Raw genomic sequence first — 20,016 nt, forward strand, 5'->3', positions numbered from 1 at the left:
TGTTTTTAAACAACATCTCAGTGTCCTTTCAATGAACTGTCAACAACAAAGCAAAGTCCAGCTTCTATGAAATCTTCAGCCTTCCAATGAATCCATCTCCACAATTTAAATATGTCCTCAAAAACATATACTTAACAAAAAATATAGAAACGCTTTCATAACACCTAGCACTTGTGTGGCATGAATGTTACTTGTCACTTATCAACCCAATTCTGAATTTGTCCAGGTCTTGTTGCATGCAGACATGCACTGCTTCATTATCTGAGGATTGCGAATGGTACTGAAAACTGTGCAATCATCAGTGAATATCCCCACTTCTGACCTTAGGGTGGAGGGAAGGTCATCATAGATGGAGCAACTGAAGCTGATTGTGCCTAGGACACTTCCTGGAGGAACTCCTGTAATAATGTCCTGGCTGAGATGATTAGCATCCAACAATCACAACGATCTTCCTTTGTGCCAGGCATGACTGCAGCCAGTGGAGAGTTTACCCTTGTTTTCCATTGACTTCAATTTTGTTAGGGCTCCTTGATGCCACACTTGATCAAATATTGTTTTGATGTTGTTACGACCAAGGTGGGAGAAATGCATTGTTAATTCATTCCCACTTCTCCACAGTTCACAGCATATCAATAAATTCTTCCACCTACCGAAGAATAGACAATTAGACACTCTATTTGTCCCCCAGAATAAAGCACACCAACCAGGTTTCTTTAAACAACAACAACATTAACTATTTATTAGAAAAAGAAAGTCTTAACCACTAATGAGATAAATCTATAGATATGAAAGCTCCTTATTTCCCTAGTGCTCATGCAAACATACATACATAAAAAAACAGTTAACCGGGCAAAAAGGGTTTTGGTTTGCAGCTGTTTCTTAGGAATAGAAGAAATAATAAAATAAATCAGTTTGTCACGTTCTGGTAGGAAATTCTTCGGTTGGGTTTCTTTCTGCAGTATTTTGCTTTTATTTTAGTGTTTGATTCACTGCCACTTCTCTTCCAGGAATGCCTACCTTGAAGAAGTCCTGCTCTTCTCTCCAGCAGGGTTCTGATGAAGGGTCACTGACCTGAAATGTTAACTCTGCTTCTCTCTCCACAGATGCTGCCAAACCTGCTGAGTATTTCCAGCATTTCTTGTTTTTATATACTGGAATTCTAAGTTTTGTTACATGGTATAGGATATAAAAGCCAAGAGGTAATGATAAGCCTTCATATAAAACCTTCATAAAACCTCAGTTAAGCTATTGTGTGCAGTACTGGGCTCCAGTACCTGTGTGGCTTGCTAGGCCATTTCAGAGGGCAGTTAAGAGTCAATCACGTTTCTGTGGGTCTGGAGTCACATGTAGGCCAGGTAAGGACAGGAGGTTTCCTTCCCTGAAGAACATTAGTTTTTATGACTATTGATGATAGTTTCAATTCAAGATTACTTTTGCATTAATTAATTGAACTTAAATGCCACCAGCTGCCGTGGTGGGATTTGAACCCATGTCCCCCAGACATAAGCCTGGGCCACTGGATTACTAAGCCAGTGACATTGCTGCTACACCACCACCTTCCCTTAGGTTAATAATGGAAAAAGGTTTGAAGGGAAGTGGGGACAGAGTGGATAAATGATTAGAACTGTTAGCGTGCATAAAAGAACTAAATGGCCTTTTTCTATGTTGTGACTTCTATATATTTTTATGTGTAAATTTGATCGAATTACATATAATTTCTGAATATATGTAAATTAGGAATAATAGGAATCTAGCACTAATCCCTGGGGTATGCCACTCATTGCATTTTCCCTGCCTGACCTTACTCCCCTAAGAAGTATATGCTGCTTTATTTAAGTCAATTCCTTGTCCATCTACAATTTTGTCATGGACATCCACTGCCTTAAGCCAATGTAGCAGCATTTTATGCAGAACCATATTTAAAGTGTTTGGAAGTCTAGGGCTTTCCATTGCCAACTCAAAAAAAGTCTTCTGCAAAAAATGCTAATGACATTGGTCTCCCTCTCTGAAACAGTGCTGTCATTTACTGGAAAGAACTAGTTTGACTGACTTCATGGACTTTTTTTGCTCTGAACTTTCTTACATTCTAATTTTAGGCAGATAATCTTCTGGATTGTTCCTGATGATTAATGTCATTATTTTGACAATTATTGAATAGATGTGTTCTTACCTCGGTTCATTTTGTAGGCTTTTTTAAAGATGGCTACTATGTTTGCTTGTTTGCAACACAGTGGGATCTCTCTTGTGTTTAGTCACTTCCTCATGATGACCAACCACTCTTAGAAGATTTTGTCTTTGATTTAATTGAGTATATATTGTTTGTTCCTGGGTATTTATTTGTGTTCAGTTATTTAAGACTGTCTCAGACTTCCAACACAGTGATGTCAAATTGTTAGGTTTACGGATAGGTGACAAGTCAGTCTGATCTTCTACATTGAATATTTCTGGGAAATAATGATTCTGTTTGTTCGCTATATCTAGTTCAACAAAAACAACAACAACTCAGATTTATATAGCTTCTTTAACATAACAAAACGCCCCAATGTGCTTCACAGGAGCATCATAAAGCAACATTTGACACCAAGCCACATATGGAGACAAGGAGACCAAAAGCTTGGTCAAAGAGGTAAGTTTTAAGGAGCATCTTAAAGTAGGAAAGAGAGACAGAGAAGTTTAGGTAGGGAATTCCAGAGCTCAGAACCTAGGCAGCTGATGCACAGCCACCAATGGTGGAGCAATTAAAATTGGGGATGTTCAAGAAGCCAGAATTAGAGGAGTGCAGAGATCACGGAAGGCTGTGGGGCTGGAGGAGATTGCAGAGATAAGGAGTTCATTCTCCGTTTCAATTAATTTGCATCCTTGGGCTCTCATTTCTTCTCTGATTACCCTCTTACTCATATGATGCTGGAGGAATATCTTGCCTTCAGTTTTGCCCTGTTCTAATTCCCTCTTTTCTCTTCTAGTGGCCTTTTTTGTTTACATTTCTTGGCAGTTCCTGTGCTCTTCTCAGCTGTTTGCCTCATCTTTATCCCTACATACACTGTACAGTCTTTCCTTATTATTTATTTAACCTCACATTATCTTAATCTGTTTGAAGTCACGTTTGTATGCTTCATGCTTATTAGTTTTGATATACATTTATTTAATTTGTATATTCTCTTTGTTCTCAAATTAAATTTTCTTGTATACTGTCCCTCAATTAGCTTGTTTAAAAATTTCTCTCATTTTCTCAAAGTTTGGTCCTTTTAAAGTTATATATCTGGGCATTGTCTTGTGATCTTGGTTTATCCTGAATGTTATGGCCAGGTGAGTAAGGGGTCACAGGCTCCCCTCTTGTCCTTCCTCTTATTTGACTGTAACAGGGTTTATTCCTTTTTAAACAGTGAATGTGTTTACCACCTCAGTGAGTATTTTTACCTTTTACCTTTGTTGTGATCATGAAAGAACCAATCGGACAGGTTTTCCTGGGTTTAAACAAGAAAGAGGTGAGTTTATTATACTTAACAATCTAAACCCGATCTAAATAAAATAATAAAAATGCTACACATTCATGCACACACTCACACGAGAATCACACACACAAATAGATTACTGAATGAGAAGTAGATTTGTGGTTGGATTAGAGTCCAGAATAAATAAAAAAATTAATACTCAGTCTGTGAGGTTTGATGATTCTGTTGTCTTCTGGTTGAAGTTGTATTCTTGAAGTCTCTGGCTGGTTGAAGTGCACTTTGTGGCTGGCCCACTTGGCTCAAGGTTTTCTTGGAGGCAGACTTGTAGGTGGCTCTCTTCCTCTGGTGTCTCTGTCTGCAGCAATCTGTAGGCTTGGAGGGTTCACAGTTGCGGATGGTTTTCAAACTTGTGATGTTATCTGGAGAAAGAGAGAGAGAGAAGAACGCAGCTCTTCTGCTTCTTCCCGGTTTCAGTCACCGGCTTGTCTGTCTTTGTCCAAGGGAAACTCCCAGCTTCCACAGAGATGGACAGATGGTCACATGACTGCCTCAATATATTCTCTGGAACCTTCTAATGAAATTCAAGGTTATAAGTTTCCATCTCCTCAGGTCTCAGGCTGCCAAAATTTACACTTGGAGGGATTTGCTCTTTCAAAGTCAATGTGTCTGGATGGCCTTGAATGTCATGCTAATGAAAGCAATATTAGATAATTCAATCACTAGAGAAAGCCATTGTTTTGGATACAGGCACATCAGACATGTGTCTCCTGTTGAAGGCCTTGGAATGTGTAAGGTATTCAAATTAAAATTGCAGTGGCCATCTTGGCTGCCAGCTTTTTTTAAAGTTAACTGTAGGATTTTTTTCCCATTAAAAGTTTAATGTAAGTTTCCAACCGATGAATTAAAATTCCTCATTTGGCATATTGTGTTTTCTTGACACCTCTGCACCACACAGAATAAAATGTGATGAAAGGAACATTTTATTACAGAATTGTGGAAAAGCAAAAAGAAAAAGGAAACACATATTCATTCTCAAACCTCACTTCTCAAATTCACACATTAATCTTAGAATTGCTGCAGCTGGCATTGTCTGCAACAGCTATGCTGATTTAATTTTTTGGAGTTTTGTCTGGGATGGTTCTCTGTTGTGTTAAACCCTGGTCAATGCATCAGCGATGACATTGTATTTTCTTGCAATGTGGGTAAGTTTAAATGGTAGGGTTGCAAGAGCAGGCTTCATCGAAATAGCCTTGCAATTTGATTTTTGAATTTCTCCACAAAAGTTAGAGGATTATGGTCTGTATAAACCACAGTCTCCCTATATCCATTTTGAACATAGATGTTAAAGTACTGGAGAGAACAAAGAACAAAGAAAATTACAGCACAGGAACAGGCCCTTCGGCCCTCCAAGCCTACGCCGATCCAAATCCTCTATCTAAACCTGTTGCCTATTTTCTAAGGTTCTGTATCTCTTTACTTCCTGCCCATTCATGTATCAGTCTAGATACATCTTAAAAGACGCTATCGTGCCCGCGTCTACCACCTCCGCTGGCAATGCGTTCCATGCACCCACCACCCTCTGCGTAAAGAAATTTCCACGCATATCCCCCCTAAACGTATCCCCTTTCACTTTGAACTTGTGTCCCCTTGTAATTGAATCCCCCACTCTGGGAAAAAGCTTCTTGCTATCCACTCTGTCTATACCTCTCATGATTTTGTACACCTCAATCAGGTCCCCCCTCAACCTCCGTCTTTCTAATGAAAATAATCCTAATCTACTCAACCTCTCTTCATAGCTAGCGCCCTCCATACCAGGCAACATCTTGGTGAATCTCCTCTGCACCCTCTCCAAAGCATCCACATCCTTTCGGTAATGTGGCGACCAGAACTGCACGCAGTATTCCAAATGTGGCCGAACCAAAGTCCGATACAACTGTAACATGACCTGCCAACTCTTGTACTCAATACCCCGTCCGATGAAGGAAAGCATGCCATATGCCTTCTTGACCACTCTATTGACCTGCGTTGCCACCTTCAGGGAACAATGGACCTGAACACCCAAATCTCTCTGTACATCAATTTTCCCCAGGACTTTTCCATTTACTGTATAGTTCACTCTTGAATTGGATCTTCCAAAATGCATCACCTCGCATTTGCCCTGATTGAACCCCATCTGCCATTTCTCTGCCCAACTCTCCAGTCTATCTATATTCTGCTTATTCTCTGACAGTCCCCTTCAGTATCTGCTACTCCACCAATCTTAGTGTCGTCTGCAAACATGCTAATCAGACCACCTATACTTTCCTCCAAATCATTTATGTATATCACAAACAACAGTGGTCCCAGCACGGATCCCTGTGGAACACCACTGGTCACACGTCTCCATTTTGAGAAACTCCCTTCCACTGCTACTCTCTGTCTCCTGTTGCCCAGCCAGTTCTTTATCCATCTAGCTAGTGCACCTTGGACCCCATGCGCCTTCACTTTCTCCATCAGCCTGCCATGGGGAACCTTATCAAACGCCTTACTGAAGTCCATGTATATGACATCGACAGCCCTTCCCTCATCAATCAACTTTGTCACTTCCTCAAAGAATTCTATTAAGTTGGTAAGACATGACCTTCCCTGCACAAAACCATGTTGCCTATCACTGATAAGCCCATTTTCTTCCAGATGGGAATAGATCCTATCCCTCAGTATCTTCTCCAGCAGCTTCCCTACCACTGACGTCAGGCTCACCGGTCTATAATTACCTGGATTTTCCCTGCTACCCTTCTTAAACAAGGGGACAACATTAGCAATTCTCCAGTCCTCCGGGACCTCACCCATGTTTAAGGATGTTGCAAAGATATCTGTTAAGGCCCCAACTAATTCCTCTCTCGCTTCCCACAGTAACCTGGGATAGATTCCATCCGGACCTGGGGACTTGTCCACCTTAATGCCTTTTAGAATACACAACACTTCCTCCCTCATGCCGACTTGACCTAGAGTAATCAAACATCTGTCCCTAACCTCAACATCCGTCATGTCCCTCTCCTCGGTGAATACCGATGCAAAGTACTCATTTAGAATCTCACCCATTTTCTCTGACTCCACGCATAACTTTCCTCCTTTGTCCTTGAGTGGGCCAATCCTTTCTTTAGTTACCCTCTTGCTCCTTATATATGAATAAAAGGCTTTGGGATTTTCCTTAACCCTGTTTGCTAAAGATATTTCATGACCCCTTTTAGCCCTCTTAGTTCCTCGTTTCAGATTGTGCCTACAATCCCGATATTCTTCCAAAGCTTCGTCTTTCTTCAGCCGCCTAGACCTTATGTATGCTTCCTTTTTCCTCTTAGCTAGTCTCATAATTTCACCTGTCATCCATGGTTCCCTAATCTTGCCACTTCTACCCCTCATTTTCACAGGAACATGTCTCTCCTGCACGCTAATCAACCTCTCTTTAAAAGCCTCCCACATATCAAATGTGGATTTACCTTCAAACAGCTGCTCCCAATCTACATTTCCCAGCTCCTGCCGAATTTTGGTGTAGTTGGCCTTCCCCCAATTTAGCACTCTTCCTTTAGGACCACTCTCGTCTTTGTCCATGAGTATTCTAAAACTTACGGAATTGTGATCACTATTCCCAAAGTGGTCCCCTACTGAAATGTCAACCACCTCGCCCGGCTCATTTCCCAACACCAGGTCCAGTATGGCCCCTTCCCGAGTTGGACTATTTACATACTGTTCTAGAAAACCCTCCTGGATGCTCCTTACAAATTCTGCTCCATCTAGACCTGTAACATTAAGTGAATCCCAGTCAATGTTGGGAAAATTAAAATCTCCTATCACCACCACCCTGTTGCTCCTACAGCTTTCCATAATCTGTTTACATATTTGTACCTCTATCTCACGCTCGCTGTTGGGAGGCCTGTAGTACAGCCCCAACATTGTTACCGCACCCTTCCTATTTCTGAGTTCTGCCCATATTGCCTCACAGCTCGAGTCCTCCATAGTGCCTTCCTTCAGCACAGCTGTGATATCCTCTTTGACCAGTAATGCAACACCTCCACCCCTTTTACCTCCCTCTCTATCCCGCCTGAAGCATCGGTATCCTGGGATATTTAGTTGCCAATCATGCCCTTCCCTTAACCAAGTCTCAGTAATAGCAATAACATCATACTCCCAGGTACTAATCCAAGCCCTAAGTTCATCTGCCTTACCTACTACACTTCTTGCATTAAAACAAATACACCTCAGACCACCAGTCCCTTTTCTTTCATCATCTGCTCCCTGCCTACTCTTTCCCTTAGTCACGCTGACTTCATTATCTAGTTCCTTACAGGCTTTAGTTACTACATCCTTACTCTCTACTGACCTCATTTGGTTCCCATCCCCCTGCCACATTAGTTTAAACCCTCCCCAACAGCGTTAGCAAAAGCACCCCAAGGACATTGGTTCCAGTCCGGCCCAGGTGTAGACCGTCCAATTTGTAATAGTCCCACCTCCCCCAGAACCGGTCCCAATGTCCCAAAAATCTGAACCCCTCCCTCCTGCACCATCTCTCAAGCCATGCATTCATCCTGACTATTCTTTCATTTCTACTCTGCCTATCACGTGGCACTGGTAGCAATCCGGAGATTACTACCTCTGAGGTCCTACTTTTTAACTTGGCTCCTAACTCCCTAAATTCTGCTTGTAGGACCTCATCCCGTTTTTTACCTATATCATTGGTGCCTATGTGCACAACGACAACTGGCTGTTCACCCTCCCCCTTCAGAATGTTCTGCAGCCGATCTGAGACATCCCTGACCCGTGCACCTGGGAGGCAACATACCATTCGGGAGTCTCGTTTTCGACCACAGAACCGCCTATCTACTCCCCTTACAATCGAATCCCCTATGACTATAGCCCTTCCACTCTTTTTCCCGCCCTTCTGAACAGCAGAGCCAGCCACGGTGCCATGAACCTGGCTACTGCTGCCTTCCCCTGGTGAGCCATCTCCCTCAACAGTATCCAAAACGGTATACCTGTTGTGGAGGGAGATGACCGCAGGGGACACCTGCGCTGCCTTCCTGCTCTTTCTCTGCCTTTTGGTCACCCATTCCCTTTCTCCCTCAGCAATCCTAATCTGCGGTGTGACCAATTCGCTAAACGTGCTATCCACGACCTCCTCAGCATCGCGGATGCTCCAAAGTGAGTCCATCCGCAGCTCCAGAGCCGTCATGCAGTCTAACAAGAGCTGCAGCTGGACACACTTCCTGCACGTGAAGGAGTCAGGGACATCAGCCATGTCCCTGAGCTCCCACATTGAGCAAGAGGAGCATGTCACGGGTCTGAGATCTCCTGCCAATTTTAATCTTAAGCTTAAACTTAGTTAAATGAAAAAGGAACGAAAAGTTTTTTACCAATCACACGATAAAAAAAAAGAGGAATAGAAAAAGCCTTACCTTATCTACACACCACCGAGTCCTTTTCTTTTGGTTAGAGGAGGAGGGCGGGTGGGAGACACTACAGGTGTAGTGTCTCGGGTTCAGAAACGGCCCAAATATATAGGGTTTTACTTACCCAGCAGCCCCCGGTCTCCGCCGAAAGCAAAAGGAAATTAAGTTTACTTTAAACTGACCTTCCCAGCTGCTCACTCGCTCGCACTCTTTGCTCCCGAAAAAGCTGCTGCAGTGAAAGGCAAGTTATTTTAAATGGCCCAAATATATAGGGTTTTACTTACCCAGCAGCCCCCTGGTCTCCGCCGAAAACAAAAGGAAATTAAGTTTACTTTAAACTGACCTTCCCAGCTGCTCACTCGCTCGCACTCTCTGCTCCCGAAAAAGCTGCTGCAGTGAAAGGCAAGTTATTTGAAACGGCCCAAATATATAGGGTTTTACTTACCCAGCAGACCCCTGGTCTCCACCGAAAACAAAAGGAAATTAAGTTTACTTTAAACTGACCTTCCCAGCTGCTCACTCGCTCGCACTCTCTGCTCCCGGAAAAGCTGCTGCAGTGAAAGGCAAGTTATTTGAAATGGCCCAAATATATAGGGTTTTACTTACCCAGCAGCCCCCTGGTCTCTGCCGAAAACAAAAGGAAATTAAGTTTACTTTAAACTGACCTTCCCAGCTGCTCACTCGCTCGCACTCTCTGCTCCCGAAAAAGCTGCTGCAGTGAAAGGCAAGTTTTTTGAAACGGCCCAAATATATAGGGTTTTACTTACCCAGCAGACCCCTGGTCTCCACCGAAAACAAAAGGAAATTAAGTTTACTTTAAACTGACCTTCCCAGCTGCTCACTCGCTCGCACTCTCTGCTCCCAAAAAAGCTGCTGCAGTGAAAGGCAAGTTATTTGAAACGGCCCAAATATATAGGGTTTTACTTACCCAGCAGCCCCCTGGTCTCCGCCGAAAACAAAAGGAAATTAAGTTTACTTTAAACTGACCTTCCCAGCTGCTCACTCGCTCGCACTCTCTGCTCCCGAAAAAGCTGCTGCAGAGCTAGCAACATTCTCAGTGTTTCCTTTTCCACAGTGGAATATCTCTTTCGGTGATGGTTTAACATTTTGGAAAAGTACCCTACTGGTTTCTCAATGCCTGCCTCATCATCTTGAAGCAGGACAGCACTACTCCTAGGTCACTAGCATTAACTGCCACTTTAAAGGATATATTAAAATTGGGAACTGCCAGAATTGTTTCATTTGATAATATAGCTCTTAACCTCTTGAAGCACTTTTTGGCACCTCTCTGACCATACTATCTTGGCTCTTTTCTGCAATAAGTCTGTCAGTGGGGCAGCTATACTGCTGAAGTTTGGAACAACCTTGCGGTAGAACCTACACATTCCCAGAAAACACATTATTTCCCTATTTGTCGTGGAGATGGGAAAGTCCATCAGTGCTTATACTTTGGTTGCCCTGGGCAGCACTCACCCCTGACCTACAACATGCCCGAGGTAGGTCACTTGAGCTTTAGCAAACTCACTTTTTGCAAGGTTTACTGCTAGGTTAGCTGACTGTAACCTTTGGAAGAAGGCGTCTAATTGGACTAGGTGGTATACCAGTAAATCATCCAGGTATACTACACAGTTGGGTAGGCCAGCCACTACCAGGTTCATCAACCTTTGGAAGGTGGCAAGGGCATTCCTTAAACTAATTGGCACAGGAATAGGCCATCTGGGGTGACAAAAGCTGAGATCTCTTTTGCTCGGGGTGTTAAGGGAACCTTCCAATATCCTTTTTGCAAGTCTATTTTGGTTATGTAGATGTCATTCCCTACTCTATCAATACAATCTGCCAGGCGGGGAATTGGGTAGCAATCAGCTCTGGTCCTGCATTAACCTTCCTGTAATCAATGCAGAGCCTTATTGAGCCATTGGGCTTAGGCACCAGCACAACTAGGGAACTCCAGCTGCTCTGGCTGGGCTCGATCAAGTTGTTTTCAAGCATGTACTGGATTTCCTTCTGAACCTGGGTCAGTTTCTTGGGATCTAGGAGATAGGGGTTCTGTTTTATGGGAGGGGTCTCTCCTACCTCCACATTATATAGGATTAAGGTTGTGCACCATGGTGTGTCCTCGCAGACTTCTTTAAATGTTGTGAGCAGCCTTGCTAGGGCTTCTCTTTGAGCCGCATTTAAATAGGAGAGTGTGGTGTCTAAGTTATCCAACACTTCAGTATTGGCTAACCAGGTAGTGGGAGGTTCAATTTGGGAATCACCCAGGCCTTCCTCTAGCTCATCCTCACTGTTCCTTTCATCCCCTTCCTTCCTGTCTGACAGACCTGTGCTTGTCTGTCCCCTTCCCGGCTGTGATATTGTTTTAACATGTTAATGTGGCACAGCCTTTGTTTTTTGGTCTGGGATGTCAATCAAATAATTTACCTGGCTAATTCGTTTTGCCACTCGGTTTGGGCCACTGAATCGGGCTTTCAGGGGTTCACCCTGAATTGGAAGTAGTACCAATACATAGTTTCGGGGCTGAAATGTTCTGGCCTTGGCATGTTTGTCTGCCTGCCTTTTCACAGCTGTCTGGGAGGTTTTTAGGTGCTCCTGAGCCACTGCTCAGGCTTTCATGAGCTGCTGCCAGAACATGAAAATGTAGTTTAACATGGAAGACATCCCAAAAACCTCTCCTTGATTAGTATAAGTGGACCTGTCACCTCATGTCCATAAACTAATTCAAAGGGACTAAAGCTGGTGGACTCATTGGGTAGTGGCAAACAGGAGAAATCCCAGCCCTTTGTCCCAGTCATGGGGGTACTTGTAGCAGTATGCCCTGATCATTGTCTTTAGGGTCTGGTGGTACCATTCCAAAGCCCCTTGTGACTGTGGGTGGTAGGCTGAGGACTTTAGCTGGGTTATGCCCAGATTATGCATGACCTTTTGAAAGATCCCAGTCATGAGATTTGTGCCCTGATCCGACTGGATCTCAGCAGGCAGCCCATATCTAGTAAAGAATTGGTTTAGCCCCTTCACCACTACCTTGGCAGACATAGTTCTTCAGGGAATGGCCTCTGGGAATTGGGTAGCCACATCCATAATGGTGAGAAGGTACTGGTAGCCCCCTTTTGTTTTCGGCAACTGTCCCACACAATCTACCAGCACTCTGCTGAAGGGTTCTCCAAAAGCCGGTATGGGAATTAGGGGTGCAGGTTTTATTGCAGGTCGGGGCTTCCCCACCAACCTAGCATGTGTGGCAAATTTTACAGAACTCCACCACATCTTTGTGGAGTTTTGGTCAGTCAAAATGCTGTCTTATGCGGGCTTGGGTTTTTCATACACCAACATGTCCAGCCATTGGAAGTTTGTGGACTATTCTTAGTATTTCTTTATGGTACCTTGGCAGTACCACTATCTGGTGAACCACTGTCCACTCTTCGTCTGCAGATCTGTGAGAAGGTCTCCACTTTCTCATCAGCACCTCATTCTTTAAATAGTAGCACTCTGGGACTCCCTCTGCTTCAGTTTTGGTTTGGGCAGTCTGTGCTAACTTCTTTAATACTGGATCAGTTTGCTGAACCTTAACTAGGGAAGGTCTGTTGAACCCATCCTTTAGGTTCTCTAACTTCCCAAAGAAGGTTTCAGATAACCAGACAGTAGGGTCATCTGTCTGCCTTGCCAGTTCAGCCTCCTCTGTTGGAGCTTGGTTGGCCATCGATTGAGTCACCACACAGTCAGGGAAAATGCCAGGGACCTTCTCCTGCAACTGTTCTGTCTCCCTGACCTCTTTCAGTTTCTCTAACTACCAGGGAAGCTACTACCTTGGCCCCCGCCAGATCATTACCCAGGAGCACCTGGAGTATCGCCGATACCATTCACTAACACCCTGGGGGAAAAGTCATGCCTTTTCCCAGCAGAAGGGATTGGGTGGCCCCAGTATTCCTGAGTATGACTATAGGCTTGCTTGCCTCACTCGAGGGGTATGGAGTCACTTTTCCTTGGGACACAAAATCCTGATAACTTCTAGGGATTTTGTTAAGTTTTCCCGCACTCACAGTGGTGGCTTACTGGGTCCTGCTGCTGCAGTTAAAGCCACAGCCTATGCTTTCCATCAGGACCCTTTTCCTGCACTGGTCTGGCATGCCCTGTGTTACGGGTGCTTCCATTTTTTTGTTAAATTATGAGGATTTGTGTGTTAAAACTGAAAAAAAATTCCATAGATCCTGAAATTTTATGTGTTTTTTAAAAAAGAGGTCATCAGTAGGTCTTTGGACTGAGCTTGTAAACAACAGTTCCTGGAAGAATCCAATAGTGCTAAAAACAAGCCGTTACTGGAAGGCACCTGACATCAGATAATTACCCAGCGGGGTTTTTATTGACTTGGGGAAAGATGTTTACAAAGAAGTGACAGGTCAAGATTTATAGGGGTCAGGAAGCTTGACTCTTCTGACATTATTTTTGGTTTTGCTTTGGACAGTGAGTTGCGATATGGACAATGGTTTGAAAAGGAGTTAAAGAATCAATCTGCCAAAGACAAGCCCCAACTCAGCCTGTTCCAGCTCATTGAAAAGCCTGCCACTTTTCCCATCTCTTTAACAATCCCTGAGAAGCAAGTACAAGAAACAGATTGAAACTATTGTCACATTTTTCCTGGAAAGCCTGCCCAAACTGATCTTCAACGTCACCAGACAAGAAATGACCTAGGAAGATCCTAGTGACAGCCGTCTATGCGTACTTGGGACGCCAAACCAAAACAATGGACATCTGACATCTTTCCGTATCTTCTCCAAGAATTAGCAAGTATCTGGCCAAAGTATTCTTTTTGTCTTTTTTTTGTAATAGAGCTCTAAAGAGTAAATCTCTTTATTTTTTCGGTGTATGTGCGTGCGTGTGTGTATGTGAGGAGCTAAGGTAAAAAGGGAACTTTCATATTTCAATCTGTGTATTAATGCTTTGCTTCATTTCTAGTTAAGACTTGTTTTATAATAAAATGATTATTTACTGATAATTTTGTTGCTTAGTAAAGAAACCTGGTTGGTGTATTTTATTCTAGGATAAAAATAGAGTCTACGATTGACCGTATCAGTAACTGCGAAAAAATTTAAATTTATGTGGTGACCTGTGGAGAAGTGGAACTACAAAAACATAGCACTCCTCCCACCTTAGTCGTAACACTTGATTAATCCTACAGATTTTCCCTTTAACTTCCAGCAGTCAGTTCAAAGGTGACCAACCTTGTTACAATGGAAACACACAGGTCTTCAGGTGTCACTCCTGCTCTCAGTACCATCCTTTTTGGCCTGAGGAGGGCCCCCTGTGTGTCCAGCTTTCCCTTCTTGCCCATAGCTGTTCCGGCTCCTATCACCCTCCCACATTTTATCCTTTTCAGGTTTTTGGAGGTGACTAGGGAAGGGTTTCCCTTGGGATAAGGGCTTGTGTACAAGGGTAAATTCATCAGCCAGGGTTATGGCCTGCTTGGCACTTTGAACCTTTTCTTCCACGATGTGGTTTTGATGGGAAGGGGAAGTGAGTTTTTAAACTCCTAGAGAAGGATCACCTCTCTTACATTGTCATATGTGGGCTGTATCTTAAGTACCTATATCCACTGTTCAAAAGCAAGCTGCTTAACTCTTTCAAACTCGAGGTAAGTTTGTTCAGGTTGCTTTCGGAGTGTTCGGAATTTCTGGTGGTACACCTCTAGTTCTAGCTCATATGCGCCCAGAATAGCATTTTTAGTCATCTCATAGTCTGATGAACTCTCATCTGGCAACAGTGAATAAACCTCATGGGCTTTTCCTGTTAGTTTGCTTTGTAATTACAGCATCCAGCTCTCTGACGGCCATTTCAGCGGTTTTGCAATCCCCCTCATTGAACTTTGGAATCAACTGGGAGAATTTTAAGAGCTCAGCACTCGGTCCTGAGCTAGGGGTAGCTCCCTCACTGGCCGTGCCTTCACTGGGCGTATTGGGTCTCCCTCTCCCCCACCCCAGTTAGTTCTAGCTGCCTTAACTCCCTTTCTCCCTTCTTCTTCTGGAAAGATCTTTCTTTTTCCCTTTCTTCCCTTTCTTGACACTCTCTCTGCTCTATCTCTCTGTGGAATTCTGTTCTAGCCTCCTCTGTTCTAATTGTATCTTATCTAACATTAACCTGTCTGTTTCTGATTTTAAGCCTGTCTCCTGTTCTTCAGTTTCAAGTGCAAAATGGTTGGCCACAAGTTTTAGGATTTCAGGTTTCCTAACTTTTGGACAGATAGTAATCCCTAACTGCCTGGTTACATTCCTCAACTCTTCAGTTGACAGGGCATTTAACCTGCCCCAAGTTATTTCACTTTGGCTTAGGAAAGTATGGCCTCGGATGTACACGTTAGTACTCTAGTAGCGAAAAGCATAAGAAAACCTGTGTTGAAGTTTTAAAAATTTTGAAAGGGATCAATTTGGGTTCCCACTTCCAATTTCTCCTTTGTCGTTGGGTTACAATCATGGATTAGAGCCCCCAAATGTTTGTTACGGCCAGGTGAGGAGTGAATCACAGGCTCCCCTCTTGTCCTTCCTCTTACTTAACCACAACAGAGTTTATTCCTTTTTTAACAGTGGATGTGTTTACCACCTCAGTATTTTTACCTTCTACCTTTGTTGTGATGGTGAAAGAACCAATGGGACAGGTTTTCTTTAAGCAAGAGTTTATCATACTTAACAATTTAAACCTGATCTAAATAAAATAATTTTAAAAAGGTACACATTCATGCACATACTCACATGAGAATCACACACACAAATAGATTACTGAGTGAGAAGTAGATTTGTGGTTGGATTAGAGTCCAGAATAAAATTTTTAAAAATACACGGTCTGTGAGGTTGAATGTTTCCGTGGTCTTCTGGCTGAAGTTGTATTCTTGAAGTCTCTGGCTGGTCGAAGTGCACTTTGCGGCTGGCCCACTTGGCTCAGGGTTTTCTTGGAGGCAGACTTGTAGGTCTTCCCCTGGTGTCACTGTCTGTAGCAATCTGTAGGCTTGGAGGGTTCACAGTCGCAGATGGTTTTCAAACTTGTGATGTTATCTGGAGAGAAATGGAGAGAGGGATGCAGCCCTTCTGCTTCTTCCCAGTTTCAGTCACTGGCTTGTCTGTCTTTGTCCAAGGGAAACTCCCAGCTTTCATAGTGATGGGCAGACAGTCACAGTGTATTCTCTGGAAGCTTCTAATGAGATTCACGTTTAGGAGTTTCCATCTCCTCAGGCCTTAGGATGCCAATATTTACACTTGGAGGGGTTTGCTCTTTCAAAGTCAATGTGCCAGGACGGCCTTGAATGTCATGCTAATGAAAGCAATCTTAGATCATTCAATCACTAGAGCAAGCCATTGTTTTGGGTACAGGCTCATCAGACATGTGTCTCCTGTTGGAGGCCTTGGAATGTGTAAGGTGTTCAAATGAAAATTGCAGTGGCCATCTTGGCTGCCAGCTGTTTTAAAGTTAACTGTAGGATTTTTTTTCCATTGAAAGGTTAATGTAAGTTTCCAACCGATTAATTAAAATTAGTCATTTGGTATATTGTGTTTTCTTGACATGGATATTGTCACATTTAATTATGCTCTACTAACAGTTGCCAAGAGAGGCACTAATTTTATTCCCAGAATCTAGGTCACTTACCATTATCAAATTGAAATGTGAGTCGCCTCTCATGTCATACCTGACACACTGTGTCAGAAAGAAGCCATGCGTTACATTTAATAGCTCAGTTTTTAGACCACTTGGGTATTCTCAATGTACCTTAGCTGGTTCAACTTCCCTATTATCATGATATTTTTTAGTTTCCACACATTTCTTAGCTCTTCATAGAGTAGTCTTTTTGGCATTGTAGTCTATTAAATCCCTAGTTGTCTTTTTTCCCTATAAATTATGTATTTGGAACCAGAGTAGCTTGTAGGAAAGCTTATACTGTACTATTGTGTCACCTTTCTTATCCTTTCAGGTATCACTGATAATAGAATGATTTCTACTACTGAAATCACCATTACTTTTACAACAACTTGAATTTATTTGGCACCTTTACTTTGCATAGGCAGAAAGAAAAACAATACCTTTTCTTTCCTATCTAATCTGCCTTTCCTGCATATTAAACAGTCAGTTTTGTTCAATGGTAGCATTCTCACCTGAACCATGAAAGTTATTTGTCCAAGCTCCTTTCTAGAACTGGAGTACATCATCTAGTCTGATACTTCAGTGCACTATGAAGGGAGTGCTGCATTACTGCAGATGCTGCCTTTGGGTGAGATTTTAAAGCAAGGCCCGGCATGCCTGCCTAAGTGGATGTGAAGCATCCCTTGGCACCATTTGAAGAGCTGACATCCCCAAAATTCATCCCTCAAGTAACACCACTAAACAGATTAACTGGTCATTTGTCTAATTTGTTTGTGGGGCCTTGCTTTTGTGCAAATTAGTTGATATTTTTGCCTACCAAGCAAGTGACTACACATCAGTTCATTCGCTGTGAAGCAGCTTGGGACATCTTGAGGAAAATAAAGGCACTCTATAAATGCAAGATCTTTCTTTCTAAAGCCTGTATATCGTACTTGTGTCTTATTATTGAGAGTTAGCCCATCAGTTTCTGAGATTCCGTACGTTTAGTTATAATGTTACAGCTGTTCCTTGTATTTGTTACATGTTTCTTTATTTTCCTTTTGTTAGTCTATTAACTGATCTTTGTCTCTGGTTTCCTATGTTTTACAAATTACAAAGAGCCATTGATAGATTAAGGGAATAGGCAAAACTGTGGCAGATGGATTTCAGCGCAGGTAAGTGTGAGATTATTCAAAAAACAATAGATCTGAGTATTTTTAAATGGTGATAAGCTAGGAGCCATGGAGGTCCAGAAAGAGCAGGGGTCCAGGTACACAGATCACTAAAAGGTTGTAATCAGGTAAAAAAAATGAATCAAAAAGGCTAATGGAATGTTAGTCTTTGTAACTACAGGGCTAGAATATAAGGGGAGGAAGTTTTGCTACAACTGCCCTGGTTAGACCACATCTGGAGTGGTGCGTACAATTCTGGGCAACTCACATTAGAAAGGAGATTCACCAGAATGTTACCAGGGTTCCAAAGATTAGATTATTTGTGTAGAATCATAGATTATCATGAGAGACTCATAATACCAGGTTTATAGGCCCTTGAATATAGAAGATTAAGGAGTGGTTTTATAGAATCATAGAATCTTACAGCACAGAAGGAGATCATTTGGCCTATTGTGTCTGTGCCAGCTCTTTGAAAGAGCTATCCAATCTAGTCCCACACACCAGCTTTTTCCCAATAATCCTGCAAATTAGTCCTCTTCAAGTACATATCCAATTGCTTCTGAAAGTTCCTACGGAATCTGATTCCACTACCCTTTTGGGTAGCGCATTCCAGATCTTAACACCTCTCTGCATGAAGAAATTTCTCTACTAGTTCTTTTGCCAATTAATTTAAATATATTTGTCTTCTGGTTATCAACCCACTTGCCAGAGGAGACAGTTTTTCCCTACTTGCTCTATCAAAGCCCCTCATAATTTTGAAGGCTTCTTCTATTCTATTCTTAGATTGCTCTAAGGAGAACAATCCCAGTTTCTCCAATCTCTTCATGCAACTGAAATCCCTCATTCCTAGTATCTATCTGGTAAACCTGTTCTGTAGTCTCTCCAATACCCAAAATTGTACACAATGTTCCAGCTGAGGCCTAACCAATGAGTTGTAAAGGCTTAGCATGACTTCCTTATTTTTGTATTCAATGTCCCTATTAAAAAAAAACAACTAACCCATTTGCTTTCTCAACCTGCCATCTTCAAAGATTTGTGAGTATGAACCCCCCCCCCCCCCACCCCCCCCAGGACCTTTTGCTCTTGCACCCCCTTAAAATAGTACCATTTAGATTGTACCGCCTCTCCATGTAGATCCTTCCAAAATTCAACAGTTCACTCTTGCGCACATTAAATATCATCTGCCATGTCTCTGCCCATTTCACTAGTTTATGTCCTCTTGAAGTCTGTTACTATTATTCTCAATATTTACTATGTTACCAAGTTTTGTATCATCTGAAAACTTCAAAATTATACTCAAGCAACCCATCCTTTAATTTTTTGTGTGGTGTGTGGCTGATTCATTTAAGTGCACAGACCCTTCAAAAATTTTTCCGCGGCCTGCATGCGTGATAACTTAAAGGGGCCAACTTGTGTGTGGCCTGCATGGGAAATTTTGGGCCGCACAGCTTAGAGGGAATCTTGTACTCAAGTCTGTGTCATTTATATATAACGAGAAAACAATGGTCCTAATACTGACCCCTGGGTGATCCCAATGCATATTTCTTTCCAGTCAGAAAAATATCCATTCACCATATTTAAGGAAGGATATACTTGCCTTGGAGGCCTTACAGCAAAGGTTCACAAGATTGGTTCCTGGGATGATCGGGTTGTCCCATGATGAGAGGCTGAGTAAATTGGGCCTATACTGTCTGGAGTTTAGAAGAATGAGAGGTGATCTCATTGAAACATACAAGATTCTGAAAATGGGGGCACAGCCGCGATCATTTAGGACTGAGATAAGGAGAAATCTCTTCACTTAAAAGGTTGTGAATCTTTGGAATTGTCTACCCCAGAGGGTTGTGGATGCTCAATAGTTGAGTATATTCAAGCCTGAGATTGACAGATTTTTGATCTCTCAGGGAATCAAGGGATATGAGGAGCAGACAGGAAAGTGGAGTTGAGGTAGAAGATCAGCCATAATCGTATTGAATGGTGAAGCAGGCTTGAGGGGCCAAATGGTCTATTCCTGCTCCTATTTCTTACGTTCTATGTTCTTTCTTCTTACTTTCTTATTCTCTGCTTTTTATTCCTTAGACAATTATGTGATCAAGCTACCAATCATTCCTTTAATGCCATGTGCTTATATTTTCTGAACAAGTCTGTTATGTGGTATTTTATCCAATGCCTTTTGAAAGTTATTTACAACATTTACAAGCACTTAAGTGACGTTTTTAGGATTTTGAAAGGAATTGATAAGGTCGAAAATACAGAAACATCGAAAATTTACAGCACAAAAGGAGACATTCAGCGCATCATGCCTCTGCTGCATGAAAAATAGCTATATAGCCTAATCCCATTTTCAAACTATTGTTTGGTAGTCCTTTAAGTTACAGC

The sequence above is a fragment of the Heterodontus francisci genome, chromosome 6 (genome assembly GCF_036365525.1).
Source record: "Heterodontus francisci isolate sHetFra1 chromosome 6, sHetFra1.hap1, whole genome shotgun sequence".
NCBI lineage: Eukaryota > Metazoa > Chordata > Chondrichthyes > Heterodontiformes > Heterodontidae > Heterodontus > Heterodontus francisci.